This window comes from Pleurodeles waltl, chromosome 7, assembly GCF_031143425.1.
Source record: "Pleurodeles waltl isolate 20211129_DDA chromosome 7, aPleWal1.hap1.20221129, whole genome shotgun sequence".
NCBI classification, from domain to species: Eukaryota; Metazoa; Chordata; class Amphibia; order Caudata; family Salamandridae; genus Pleurodeles; species Pleurodeles waltl.
In genome coordinates, this window is record NC_090446.1 from 575,830,469 (window position 1) to 575,844,951 (window position 14,483).

The 14,483-nt window shown below is 51.9% G+C and overlaps 1 protein-coding gene across 1 annotated transcript in view; it reads right to left on the minus strand.

The window, feature by feature from the left end:
- SEPTIN1 (septin 1) overlaps nt 1–14,483 on the minus strand; it is a 60,697-nt gene that overhangs the window by 44,131 nt on the left and 2,083 nt on the right. The gene's annotated exons all lie outside the window — the stretch shown is intronic.

Consider the following 14,483-nt stretch of genomic DNA (forward strand, 5'->3'; position numbering starts at 1 on the left):
TACAGAGATCGTTTCAGGCTCTGGCCTCCTCTCTGATGGCAGCCAGTGTCCCTGTTCCTACCGTCCCCCCTCCAACTACCACTTCCCAGTCCAAGTCACCTCAACCGCAACCTATCCCATGCACACATACAGACAAGCATGCACACAAAACATCACACAAGAGTGGCACAGTCAAACACAGGCAGCACACTTCAGGCCACAAGCAGTCACACAAACAACAGACAGTTGCACACACAACAACATCCACTGCCTCCACTGTCTCTCCCTCCTCCTCCTCCTCCCTCACAGTCACATCCGCACTCAAACCTGCATGCACTGCATCAACAGCCACCATCATCACCACACCAAGCAGCACACACACCTCACCTGCAGACACCTCCACAACATCCATCCACGCGTCTCCTGTGTCCTCTCCCACCCTGTCTGCCCCCCTTGAGAGACACTGCCCATGCACCTGCACCCAAGAACGGCAGAGGTACACCTCCAACAACCATTCCCTCAACCTCCACTCCCATCTCTCCTCCCTCATCCCACCCCAATGTCCCTAAGAAGCTTTTCCTTGCCTATCTTGACCTCTCTCCCTTCCTCCATCCCCCGTCCTGCCCATAATAGCAGGGTCTCAACGACCTAGTCCTGCACCTCAGCCAAACAGTCTGCCACTGCTCTTATCAAATCAACTGCTGCTGGCACAAAGGGCCCCCAGAGTGTGATGGCTGCCACTCTTACTGTGAGCACACCTCTGCCTCAGAAAGGGAGGACTAGGGTGGTAAAAAGCAAGGGACAGGAGACGGGGGCAGTGGAGGCACCTCCTAGTCATGTAAGTAAGGAAGGGAAGGATTCCACTCCACCACCCAAGAAAGGGAAGGATCCCACTCCACCACCCAAGAAAGAGAATAATCCCACTCCACCACCCAAGAAAGGGAAGGATCCCACTCCACTACCCAAAAAAGGGAAGGTTCACACTCCACCACCAAAGAGAGGCAAGAGGCCCCCTCCACCAGCAGTGGCCAAGGAGCCCTCACCTCCAGCAGAGGCAGCCAGGGTAACACCTCCTCCAGCAGTGGGCAAGGAGCCCTCACCTCCAGCAGAGGCAACCAGGGTAACACCTCCACCAGCAGTGGGCAAGGAACCCTCATCTCCTGCAGAGACACAGCAGCCTTCACCTCCAGCACAGGCACAACAGCCCTCACCTCCTGCAGAGACACAGCATCCCTCACCTCTAGCAGAGGGCATGTAGGCCACCCTCCAGGGACTGTTGTAGAAGGAGCCCCCTCCGGAACCAGTGGGCAAATTCCCCACCTCAGAGACTGTGACCTTGCACTCCCCAACAAAGTGAAATGGGCATGGAGCGCCCTCCAGAACCAGTGGGCAAGTTCACCACCTCAGAGACTGTGACCTTGCACTCCCCAGCAACGTGAAATGGGCATGGAGCCCCCTCCAGAACCAGTAGGCAAGTTCCCCACTTCAGCTGAGGTGCCCCCGCCCCCACCTCCCTTCCCCCTGAGGTGCCTGCCCATTTACAACATGATGCCCCTGCACAGTGTAGTTTGGATAATGTCAGGAATCAAGTTGGGGCTTGGACTGTGCCCTGTGGCCATGTGGGCCTTTTGTACTTTGGACTGGCCATTGGCCCTTTCTGGACATTTATGCCTGTTTTTGTTATCGAATGGACAATATGGTGGCTGTTGGCATCAAATTACAGTACCAGTTAATCCTCATTGTAGTCCTTGCATTATTATCACATGGGTCCTGTGACATCAGTTTTACTCTGCAGCTGGTTGTGTGTATGGTATGTGTGTGTGAATGGTGTGTGTGGTGTGTGTGTCGCTCTCCTTTTCCTCCCTCCCTCCCTTGTGTGCTAGGTGGCTGTACTCACCGTAGTCTTCATCGGTGTTGGTGTTCCAGGTGGAGCATGGCGTAGAAGAGTATCAGGAAGACTTGAAGTTTCGGTTCCATGGCAGTGGAGGTTTTCTCTGTGTCTCTGATGGTGCATCTTTCATTTACTTTGCAGTGTTTCCGTCAGGCTTTTGATGGCGTTGGTATCACCTCGGAAATTGTGGCAGTTTGCTATGTCTTAATATGATGGGTGGTACCTTGTCTGCCTGACTGTTGATAGCTACCGCCGTGGTCAGTGGAGTTAACGCCATGGCGGCTGGTGTTGTACATTGGCTGTCTATTGGAGGTATCACTGCCATGGTCATAATTTGGCAGTATTTACCACCAGCCTGTTGGTGGTATTACCGCCACTTTAACAGTCACCGCCAATGTCATAATGGCCACCTATATCTCATTTTGATATAGTATATACATAGCCAGCTTCCTACAAGCCCCCTGAATATTGTCTAAGTTCAGGGCAGGTCCATGCTATATGATAAAACCTAGTGTTGATAAGGATAGAACATGTAAAGAGAATTTTTCACTTGTCCTCTATAGTTTTTTGGCAGTTATTTAAGTGTAGAGGAGAATATTAAATTATTTATATGTAAAGCAAGCATTCTTTGATAATTTGTGTGTATATCGGAACATGAGTCCCCATTTGCTGCTGTCAAGGTACGTCCATTTCCATTTGCCTTTCTGGTCTTTGATGTTAGCTTTGGTCATATTTTTAGTACTTTGCAGAACCAAGTCACAGTTTTTTTTCTGTGCCCCCTTGTGTATATGAATTGTAGCAACCCATGTGTTTGTGGCTCAGCGTCTATCCCTCCTCACTCCCTATAGCCCACTATAGTTATAGGATAGTGCATGGCTGGAGCAGGCTTATCTACTTGGTGAAAGCAGGTGACATTTCAGCTCAACAACCACACATTAAAGCTATTTCTTTTCTTCTGGCCAGCTGGGCTACTGAGTGACCTAGTCCATAGCAACTGTTCAGATATTCCGAAGATCAAAGCTGGTTCCTCGTAACAAACACAGTCTCGCTCTAATGAAGACAGATAAGCTTTGTCCTTTCTTCAATTCACAGCAGCAGTTTCATATAGGATTCATACACTTTGGCCAGTCTGAAGGGAAAGCAGTAACACAGCAGGGCTACAGTCTAAATAAAATATTATTTTCTGTACTGATGTGCAGGCCTCTTTGTGGTATAGATCATGCACCAAATAACAGCTCAAGGTTTTGTCCTCCTCTAGTGGCAAAAGTGCATATCTTAGTCTTTGTTCAGTTTTCCCAGGCTACCAAGCTAACTGTCACAGGTCAAATCAGTATTGGTCCTGGTGATTTATGGATTTTAAGTCTAACAACATTCTCCATTTGCTGCATTACCTGGAAGACCAGAAATAGTACAGGAAGATGAGAATGGGTAGGTTTCATTCAGGCAGTAAGGTACCAGACTATTCTAACCAAAATATTGTCAGACAGAAATAATAAATCCTTAGTATAGTTTACCAAAAAGAGCGTCCCACTGGAGTTCATAACAGAAAATCTACACCGAATGTCACAATATTTTTGTATCTAGTATTTAAGACACATGTAAACAAATGTTTTTTTTGTATGGACAGTCCAAAGTTTTTCGACTGATGCTGCTTGTGTTTTTTAACTTTGAGAGTGCACTGAGGCCTGCTAACTAGTCTTTAGTACCCTGACGCAGGTGTATGCTTCCCAATTGGAAATGACTAAGTTACCTGTAAGACCCTAGTAAATGGTACCCTGGTATCCAGGGCAAGTAAGTTACCAGGTACCCTAGGTCTTGCCATTCTGATAGTGTCAATCCAGAGGTACCCAAGTACAACAAATCCAGGTCGCCACTGCAGACTGGTACAGCAGTGGTGCACTGCGAGCCGGACTTTGCCACTGAAAGCAATGGCAAGACCACAACTTCCCATGGATTTATGTGTAAATCACCCCTCTGGCTGGCCTACCAATCCCTAAAGGTGGGGTGGAGAATATGACACAGGCAGGACATATAGTTTGCACGTCCACATGGTAAAACACTGAAAACTGTTGTTTTACTGTGGAAAGACTAGGTCGCCCAATTGGCAAGTACATAGTTACATGCCAACCCCTCAACTGTGCTAACTCATGAACAGTGCGACCAACGCAGGCACTCTAAGGTATCAAACAAGTTGTTGGTTTAAGCCAGACTTGTATTTCAAGTCAAAATTAATTAACTTGTTGCAGTGCGCAAATTTACCAGAGCTGCCACATTGTTGTCTTTAAAACCACCTGTGCCTTCCCGGACACACCTGGAACCTGCTTTATGAGAGAGCTTTCTGCCCTCCTGGAGAGACATGCCCACAACTCTCAAAAAGAAAAACAATGAGGGATTGCGGGCCAAGGAGGTGTTACCTCACTCCTGCATGAAGCCACCTGCGTGTTAGCCCCAGAAGGCAGGCTTCAAAGGTGAAGATGCCTTTGAAGGGCTGATGTGTAACGCCAGGGGGTAGGGCTGCCCCACTGTTGAGGTAGATAGGCTGGCATGGTAAGCATAGAGGGGAAACCAGTTGCCCAACCCATTCCTGCAGAAGCATGAAGCCCTGAGGTCATGAAGTAGCCATACCCCGAGGGTGGGCTAGTGAGTTCTGAACACAGAATGAGGGGTCTCGCCATATTCAGAGTGGGCAGAGTGATGCATCCTGGGATAGCCAGATGCCACGCTCCACAAGAAGTGGTCACCAGGTAGAAGGGAACTTGGTAGCACATTGGCTACCAACAGCATCCTGCCCTGTGGGCACTTTCCGAGAATCAAGAAAGCACCCGGGGCAACTGTGCTGCACAGACGAAGACTGCACCTGCTGCACCTGGTGGCTAGCAAAGAGAGGGACTGTGCCTGCTGTGTCCTGCTTAATGAGAAGCTGTCTCTGGAGCCCAGTCAAGCCAAGAGAACTCCAATGGCCATCTAGCTGGTATCCTCTTCAAAGCACAGGAACACAATAGCTGATGAAGCCTGTTGGGGCAAGTTGGTAGCCCAACACCTTCCAACCGCTACCAGCACCACCACCGTGCAGCACCGAAGACTAAGAACCAATGCATAGAGTTGCAACTGAGCTACATGAGCCTGAGTTGCATGGACCCTCAGAAGGGAAGTTATCAACCCAGGAAGGACCGGCCTATGACCGTGACAATGTCCAGTGGCGACTGGACTTTGGTCAGACCAGAGAGGGCTTTGTGGGATGTTGACCCTGCAACCATCTTTGTTGACGAAGGAATAACTGCAGGAAGGTCCCCGTTGACCGCATTGCATCAACAGCATCATTAGTGCATCTTGACTTTTCTTCATCACTCCACAGGAATCCATTGCAAAGCAGAAAAAGTACCTGGAACTGATGAAGGACTGTATATTCTGTAAATGTAACTGTTCTTGAGGTCCTTGCTACCCCCCCTGGTTACCCCAAGTACTTCTAACCAACTGATTTGAAACTTACCTAAGATTTCTTTGAAAACTTTTTTAAGTGTCCAGTTCTTTGACTTTGCCAAGACTTGTTGATCTATGAGAGAAATTGCTTTGATTTATTATTCCTTGCAAAATCAAAACCTCCTGAACACTCCAGTAGATCTTTTTCGTTCTGGTGCCTAAAGTCTTATAAACATATAGGGCCTCATTACAACCCTGGCGGTCGGTGATAAAGCAGCGGTAATACTGCCAACAGGCCGGCGGTTAAAAAAAATGGAATTATGACCATGGCGGAAACCGCCAACACAGAAAGCCACTTTAACACTCTGACTGCCACAGCGGTAGCAGCAAGCACCGCAGCGGTAACCGGCCACAGCCAGGCATAAGACAATGTACCGCCCACAGTATTACAACAGGCCAATCCGCCAGCTTTTGCGGGGCGGTACCAACGCCATCAAAAGCACAGCGGAAACAGTACACAGAAGGGAAATGACTCACCTCTCGACATTCAAGGAAGAACCACAACACCATGGAGCCCGGGCTTCAAATTTTTCCAGTGCTGATGTACCTCCTCATACACCAGGAACACGAACGCCGGCGAAGATGACCACAGTGAGTACTGCACCTAGCACACAAGGGAGGGCGGGAGGAAAAAGAGAGTGACATACACACACGCAACATGCAACCCCCACCCTCACCCCCAACACCATACACACAAACAGATGCAACAACATTAAATGTACATCCTGTAACCCTCAGGAATAACGCAAGGACAAAAGGAATGGATTAAAATGAGTGTAATAGTACAATTTAAGATAAATATGTCCTTAAATCAATAAACAGTATGTACAATATATAACAAAGGAGGGACAATGCCCACTCCAAAGTGTCCTTGGCCCACGGGGCCATAACACATAGGCCAAGGCCACACTTGACTCCTGCCTCAATACGGAGAGAACACTGCAGCGGCATCAGGTCGAAAAACACACAGGCACCTCAGGGGGACCGGGAATGGGGGGGCACCTCAGCTGGAAGATGGTACAATGCCACTGCTCCTGGAGGGGGCTACATGCCCTTTGCAATGTCCTGGGTAGTGCAAAGCCACAGTCTCTCAAGTGGGTGGCTTGCCCACTGCTTGGTTCTGGGGAGTGCAAAGCTACTGTCTCTCAAGTGGGTTGTTTTCCCACTGCTTTGTCCTGGGGAGTGCAAAGCCACAGTCTCTCTAGTGGGTGGTTTGCCCACTGCTTGGTCCTGTGGAGTGCAAAGCCACAGTCTCTCTAGTGGGTGGGTTACCCACTGCTTGGTCCTGGGGAGTGCCAAGCCACAGTCTCTGGAGTGAATGGCTTCTCTACTGGTTCTGGAGGGGGCTTTGTGCCCAGTGTGATTCATCCTGCCAAAGAGGGGGTGAGTCGATGTCTTCTTCCACTGGTTCTGGAGGGGGCTTTGTGCCCAGTGTGCTTCATCCTGGATGGTGCAAGGTCACAGTCTCTCACCTGGGTGTCACACCTACAGATGTTGCAGGGGCCAGGACGCACTGCAGCCCATGTAGTCACGACTACACACAGCATGCCGGCGGTGACGGCTGCTCAGTGGATGTTAGTTGTGGTGCAGGTGGCGGTGCTGTCAGTGGTGAGAGGAGGCTCCAGCCCTTCCACTGGGGCTGCTGCCACCGGCAGTGGTGCTGCTGGCGGTGGACGTGGCAGTGCTGGCGGCGGGGCAGGTGGTGGTGCTGGCCGCGGTGCAGGTGGCGGTGCTGTCAGTGGTGGGGGGAGGCTCCAACCCTTCCCCTGCAGCCTCTGACGGCTGCCCACTGGGGCTGCTGCTGCTGGCAGTTGTGCTGCTGTCGGTGCAGGTGGTGGTGCTGGCAGCAGGGCAGGTGGCGGTGCTGGCCGTGGTGCAGGTGACGGTGCTGTCAGTGGTGGGGGGAGGTTCCAGCCCTTCCCTTGCAGCCTCGGACGGCTGCCCACTGGGGCTGTTGCTGCTGGCAGTGGTGCTGCTGGCACTGGTGCTGCTGGCGGTGCAGGTGGCGGTGCTGGTGGCGGTGCTGGCCGTGGTGCAGGTGGCGGTGCCGTCAGTGGTGGGGGGAGGCTCCAGCCCTTCTCCTGCAGCCTCGGATGGCTGCAGTGCCAGGGCTGGTGTTGTGTGCCCCTTCCTGCCCTTGGCAGATGGTGGTGCTTCCTTGCTTCTGCCAGCTAGTGTTACCTTCCTACCCTTGCTGGCTGGTGGTGCCTCCTTCCCCTTGCTGGCTGGTGGTGCCTCCTTCCCCTTGTTGGCTGGTGTCCCCTTCTTGCCCCTGCTAGGTGGCTGCCCCTTCTTGCCCTTGGCATGCGGGGCAGGGACACTGGCTGTGCTGACGGGTGCCTCCTTGGAGCCTCTCACACCTGCAGTAGCTGCAGAAACTACAGTGGCCGTGGACGGGGTGGCTGGGGTGCTGAGCTGGGTTTTGGCCACCCTGGCCGGAAGTGAAGGACGGGGGAGGGGCAGGGAATAGGTCAATGGTGGCGAGGAAACTCTTCTTAGGGACACTGGGAAGGGAAGAGGGTGAAGGTTTGGGAGTGGAGGAAGAGGGAGTGGTTGTAGGAGGTGTCTGTCTGCTGTGTTTGGATGCAGGTGAATGGGCTGGATGCTGTTGTGAGGTGGATGGCTGTTGGGTGTCTGAGTGCTTGCGTTTGTGTACTTTGGAAGGAGGTGGTCACAGACACAGTGGGAGAGGACACAGGGGACATGTGCATGGATGTTGGGGTGGTGACTGCTAGTGAGGGGCGTGTAGTGATAGGTGTGCTGGTGATGGAGGTAGTGGATGAGGATGTGGTGCATGCAGGTGTGAGTGGAGACGCTACTGGGAGGGAGGTGGACGATGAGGAGGAGGGGGACACAGTGGATGTTGGTGTGCCTGCATGGGGATGGTGCTTGTGTGAGTGCCTGTGGGATGAAGTGTAGTGCTTATGTTTGCCTGAGCCATTTCTGTGTGTTGGGTTGGGTGCATGCAGGTCTGAAGGTGTGCTTGGGATAGGCTGGGGTTGAGGAGATTGGGACTGGGTAGAGGAAGTTGGAGGGGGAGGCTGGAGACAGGAACAATGGCTGCCATCAGTGAGTTGGCCAGAGCCTGGAATGTTTTCTGTTGGGCCGCCACGGAAGAGTGAATGCCCTCCAGGTATGTATTTGTTTGTTGCAAATGCCCTGCTAGACCCTGGATGGCATTCAGTATGGTTGACTGCCCAACAGAGACGGATCTCAGGAGGTCAATAGCCTCCTTATTGAGGGCAGCAGGGCTGACTGGGGTAGGGCTGGAGGTGCCTGGGGCGAAGGAGATGCCCACCCTCCTGGGTGAGCGGGCACGAGAAACACGCTGAGGGGTTGCTGGGAGGGCGGTGCTGGTACAGGGATGGTGGCTGTACCTGTAGTTGGGGTGGCCACAGTGGTGTCCGCCACTGCCAACGAGCTTCCATGGGAGGAGGAGTCGCTGTCAGTACTGTCCCCTCCTGTCTCCGTCATGGTGCTCCCCTCGCCCTCCAACCCACTGGTGCCCTCATCGTCGGTGGATTCGGCCTCCAGGACCATGTGGGATGCAGCTCCTTCTGTCGCCAGTGCCTCTGCTCCTCCGCCAGATGATGCTGATGCACACAAGGACAGGGTGAAAAAACAAAAAGTAGGGGGAGAGAAAGAGGATACACTTGGTCAATGCCAGCAACAACACTACCGTTGGCATACACAACTCACAGGGAACAGCCCTATGCACTAGGCCATGCACTACCAGTTACAATGCTAGTCACCAGCCCATGGGGTACAATGCCTAACCCCATTAGCTGCACACCTGAAACCCACAGGACCTTGCCCAGTAGTAGATGCCCACTAACATTATTGGGGTTGGAGTGTATCTGAGCTTGCCCATCATGGAACCTACCCTGCCATGTTAGCCCTGGTCTAGGGGCACCCACAGCCCACATCCCCCACCCAGGTAACACCTTAACGCGTGCAAAGTCATGAATCTGAATCTGTTCTAACCCCCTTGTGGCTGCTGTGATGCCTTCAAGCGCCCATCCAACTCCAGATAGGCCACCGCCAGGATGCAGAACATCAGAGGGGTCAGGGTATGACGGACACCCCTTCCTCATTGGGAGGCCAGCCCCAGCTGGGCCTCTACCATCTTCCTTGCCCAGCGGCGCAGGTCCTCCCACCGTTTGCGGCAGTGGGTGCTCCGCCTGTCAAAGACCCCCAGGGTACGCACCTCCTTGGCAATGGCCCGCCAAATACCCTTTTTCTGATGGGCGCTGCCCTGCAGAAACAAATACAGCAGAAAAGGTATTATTCATACCGTCCGTACTGTCATACTCATTCCCTTATGCACATACATTGACCGTCATACATGCAGCACTCTGCCCAGGACCCCTCAGCCCCCCCCACACGAGGCTTCCACACACAGCACTCCATACATTCATGCCCCACGCATCATGTTCACAGTGTACTCACCTGTTGGTCTGGAGGACCTAAAAGTAAACAGTACTGGGGAAGGACCCCATCCACCAGTCTCTCCAACTCCTCCGAAGTGAAGGCAGGGGCTCTTTCCCCAGACACTCGAGCCATGGTTGCTTCCAGACACAGGTCACAGCAGCACTTGCAGTGTAGGTCCTCTCCTGTTGAAGGTCAGGTAGCAAGTGAATGAACAGATAGAAATTGTCGGTCATGTCCGCGTCAGTGCGTACCGTCACCGCCGGCGTACATCACCATTGGCTCCTGGAACCCGTAGGCCCCAATGATAACTAATGCGGTGTTGCACCGCAGTGGTCGACCGCCGCACGCAACGGCGCACAACGCCAGCGGAATTAGCTCATTTCCACTTGTCCCTCCTCACAGGTCAGGCGGCCGCCATTTCAGGGGGTCACAGGCCATTGCACCTAACTGCGTAACAGCAGACATAGGCACATCAACTGACAAGTTCACATACTGTTTCTGTAAAACAAACATAGCATATTAATCTGAGTACATGTTTGAAAATGACCTTCTGCTCACCGTTTTTCACCCTAGAGTTCAACCGCTGAGTATGAATAGGAGATGGAGACATACCCCCGTGTACAGACTCCTGGTGGACCTGGCGACAATGGAGGACAGGCACATTATCCTAACCTACAGACTTGATAGGGCCACAATCACAAAGCTGTGTGCCCAATTGGAGCCAGACCTGATTTCTGCTATCTGTCACCCCACAGGTATCCCCCCTCTAGTGCAGGTCCTGTCAGTGCTCCATTTCTTGGCAAGTGGTTCCTTCCAAGCAACAGTGGCCATGGCCTCAGGGATGTCACAGCCTATGTTCTCAAACGTGCTGACCAGAGTGTTGTCTGCCCTGCTGAAACACATATGCAGCTACTTCGTATTCCCCCAGGTGGAGGACTTGGCCACAGTGAAGGCTGACTTCTATGCAATGGGACATATCCCCAACATCATTAGTGCCATTGATGGTACACATATTGCCTTTGCCCCCCCCCCCCCCCCCGGAGAAATGAACAGATGTTCAGAAATCGAAAGGGCTTTCACTCTCTGAATGTGCAGATGGTGTTTGGCGGACCAGTACTTCTCCCATGCCAATGCAAAGTATCCTGGCTCTGTGCATGATGCCTTTATCTTGAGGAATAGCAGCATCCCATATGTGATGTCTCAACTCCAGAGGCACAGAGTATGGCTAATAGGTGAGCCCATGGTCCCCACCCAGTTGATGTAGGTATATGGGTGTGGGGTTGGCCCTAAGGGTGAGTGTCTGGCTAACAGGTATCCCTCGATATTTACAGGTGACTCTGGTTATCCCAACCTCTCATGGCTACTGACCCCAGTGAGGAATCCCAAGACAAGGGCAGAGGAATGTTACAATGATGCACATGGGCGTACAAGGAGGATCATTGAGCGAACATTTAGCCTCCTGAAGGCCAGATTCCAGTGTCTCCATCTGACAGGTGGATCCCTGTACTACTCACCCAAGAAGGTGTGCCAGATCACTGATGCATGTTGCACAACCTGGCCTTGAGACGACAGGTGCCTTTTCTGCAGGAGGATGAGCCTGGAGATGGTCGTGTGGCAGCGGTGGAGCCTGTGGACAGTGACGAAGAGGAAGAGGATGTGGACAACAGAACTACTATAATTCAACAGTACTTCCAGTGACACACAGGTAAGACACTGTAACTTCAACTTCCATTGCAGTTTTGTGTTGGACATTGTACATGGCAGCCTGATTTCCCTATTTCTATGGCCACTTACTGTACCCTTTGACATTTCTATTTTCAGATGTCTGTGTCCCACTCTGGCTCCTGGTGTGTTTACTGCTGCCCACTACAGGTCATACCTATGTAAATATAACTGTACATTTGAATTTCAATGTTTACAGCTTGTTAAACTAATACATATTTCAATCAATTGACAGACTCCATACTTGTATTGGTTCCAAGGGGGTTTATTTCTGATATAATAAGTGTAGGGAGTATTGCAATGGGCTGGGTTGATGATGGAGAAATGTCCAGGATTGAGTCCAGCCTATTGGTATCACAGAAGCATTGTCCAAGGGGGCATAGGAAGTGGAGCAATGACAGTTGAAGGTGGACAGGGTGACAAAGTGGGACACAAGGGTGACACTCAGGGGAGTCTTATTTCCTGGCTGTGGTCTTGGCAATGTTCTCTGGCTTCTACCTGGATCACAGGGACCTTTTGCGTGGTGGTTCTCCTTCTGCTGGGGGAGGGGTGCTGGTGGCCTGTTGTTCCTATGTCAGGGCCTCCTGTCCACTAGCGTCGGCGGAGATGGAGGGCTGTTCTTCAGTGTGGCTAGTGTCAGAGGCCCGTTGTTGTGCCACTGCCTCTCTCATGGTGTTGGCCATGTCTGCCAGCACCCCTGCAATGGTGACCAGGATGGTGTGGATGTCTCTCAGGCCCTCCCTGATCCCCAGGTACTGTCCCTCCTGCAGCCGCTGGGTCTCCTGCAACTTGGCCAGTATCAGGCCCATGGTCTCCTGGGAATGGTGGTATGCTCCCAGGATGTTGGTGAGTGCCTTGTAGAGAGTCGGTTCCCTGGGCCTGTCCTCCCCCTGTCGCACAGCAGTCCTCCCAGCTTCCCTGTTGTCCTGTGCCTCTGTCCTCTGAACCGTGTGCCCACTGCCACTGACCCCAGGTCCCTGCTCGTCCTGTGTTTGCGGGGTTGCCTGGGGTCCCTGTAGTGATGGACACACTGCTGATTGACGTGTCCTGTGGACAAAAGGATGGGCCCGCTGGGTGGGTGCTGTACTGGTGTTTCCTGATGGGGGAGACTCTGTGGTGGTTTGGGAATGTGTCTGGGTCACCAACTGTCCAGAGGTCCCTGATGTTCCAGGTTCGTCATCCTGATCCAGGCGTGCAGAGCTGCTGTCATCTCTGCGGGCCTCTTCTGGGGGGGACTGGATGTGCCTGATACCTCTTCTCCGGTGACGTTGTGTGGGGGTCCTGTGGGGATGTAAATGCAGTGTTATTGTTTCTGCGTGTGCCATCTTGTGCATGGGTATGTTTCCCTCTATGGTTGTTATTAGCAAGGCAGCTTTGGCTTGTGTGATTTGTAATTTGGTTGGCTAAGTGATTGTCACTAGTGTGCATGCAGTGGTGATGGGTGTCCATGCAGGTCTGTGATGGGGGTCCATGCATTGGTGTAGCATGCAGGGCTTGGTATTGGGATGGGTGGGTTGTGATGGTGGGGTATATATGAGGTGGTGGAGTGATGGGGTTGAGGGTAAGGGTAGCAGTTTGTGATGGCATGCAGGTGGGGGGGGATAAAGTAGTAAAGATTTGACTTACCAGAGTCCATTCCTCCTGCTACTCCTGCCAGGCCCTCAGGATGCATGATCGCCAAGACTTGCTCCTCCCATTTTGTTAGTTGCGGGGGTCCACCGCCAGTCCTCTGTACAGCTATCTGGTGTCTTGCAACCACGGAACGCACCTTCCCCGGTAGGTCGTTCCACCTCTTCCTGATGTCATCCCTTGTTCTGGGGTGCTGTGTCATGGCGTTGACCCTGTCCACGACTCTCCGCCATAGCTCCATCTTCCTAGCAATGGACGTCTGCTGCAGCTGTGATCCGAATAGCTGTGGCTCTACCCGGATGATTTCCTTCACCATGAACCCTAGCTCCTCCTCTGAGAACCTTGGGTGTCTTTGTGGTGCCAGGGGTGTGGTGTGAGTGGTGTGTGTAAGGGTGTGTGGGGTGATGTGTTGGGGTGTGTGCTTTGAGGTGCGTGGATGGTGTATGGATGATGGTGTTTTGTGGCTCTGATTTAGTGGGTGCTCCTGGCTTGTCTCTCTCTCAGTTGTCAATTTCTTTGTGCTGTAAAGTGTTGTTGGTAGTGTGTGTTTTATTTTGGTGTGGGTCTGTGGGTGTGGTGTGTGTATGTGTGTCAGGTGTGTGTAGTTTGAATTGCCCAATGTGGTGGTGTTTTGTTAGTGTGTGTGTATTATGAGCACAGTGGCCTGTACCGCCAATAGTTTACCGCGGTTGAAGGTCCGCTGTGGTGATTCGTGGGTCATGATGCTGTGGGCGTATTTCTGTTGGTGTAACAGTGTGGTTTTTGGTACCGCCATTTTATCACTGACCTTTGGGCTGGCGGACCTGTGTGTGTGTGTCTGTATAGTGGCGGATTTCTATGTGTGGGTCATAATACACGTAGTGGTATACCGCCGCGGTCGCGGTATGTTGGCGGCTGTCAGCATGGCGGTAAGCGGCACTTACTGCCAATGTCATAATGAGGGCAATAGTCTATTTTTTAAAATTGGTGTCGGATTTCTTGAGTGTCATGTTGATTTCTTCTTCAATTGTTTTGGTGCTGTTTAAATGCTTTATTCTTGTTCCTCTTTGTAAGCCTTGTAGCTCAGTGCCACTGCTACTCAGGGTTGAGCTGAGGGTTTTACAGACAAAACCTAAAGGGTTTGGTACATGTATTACACACTGAGGCTGCACAACCACACCATACAATATACCCCATTTCCTCACAACACAATATTTCAGTCTGATACTTTTTCTAACAATATTCTGACATGCTACTTACAGCAAAACAATGGCTAGTGACCTACCACAATTATTCAGGTAGACAGGTTTTGGGGAGTTTGGCCTGGGAAGGAAAGTTGTTAGGGTTGGAAAAACAAACCTTACCAAAAGGT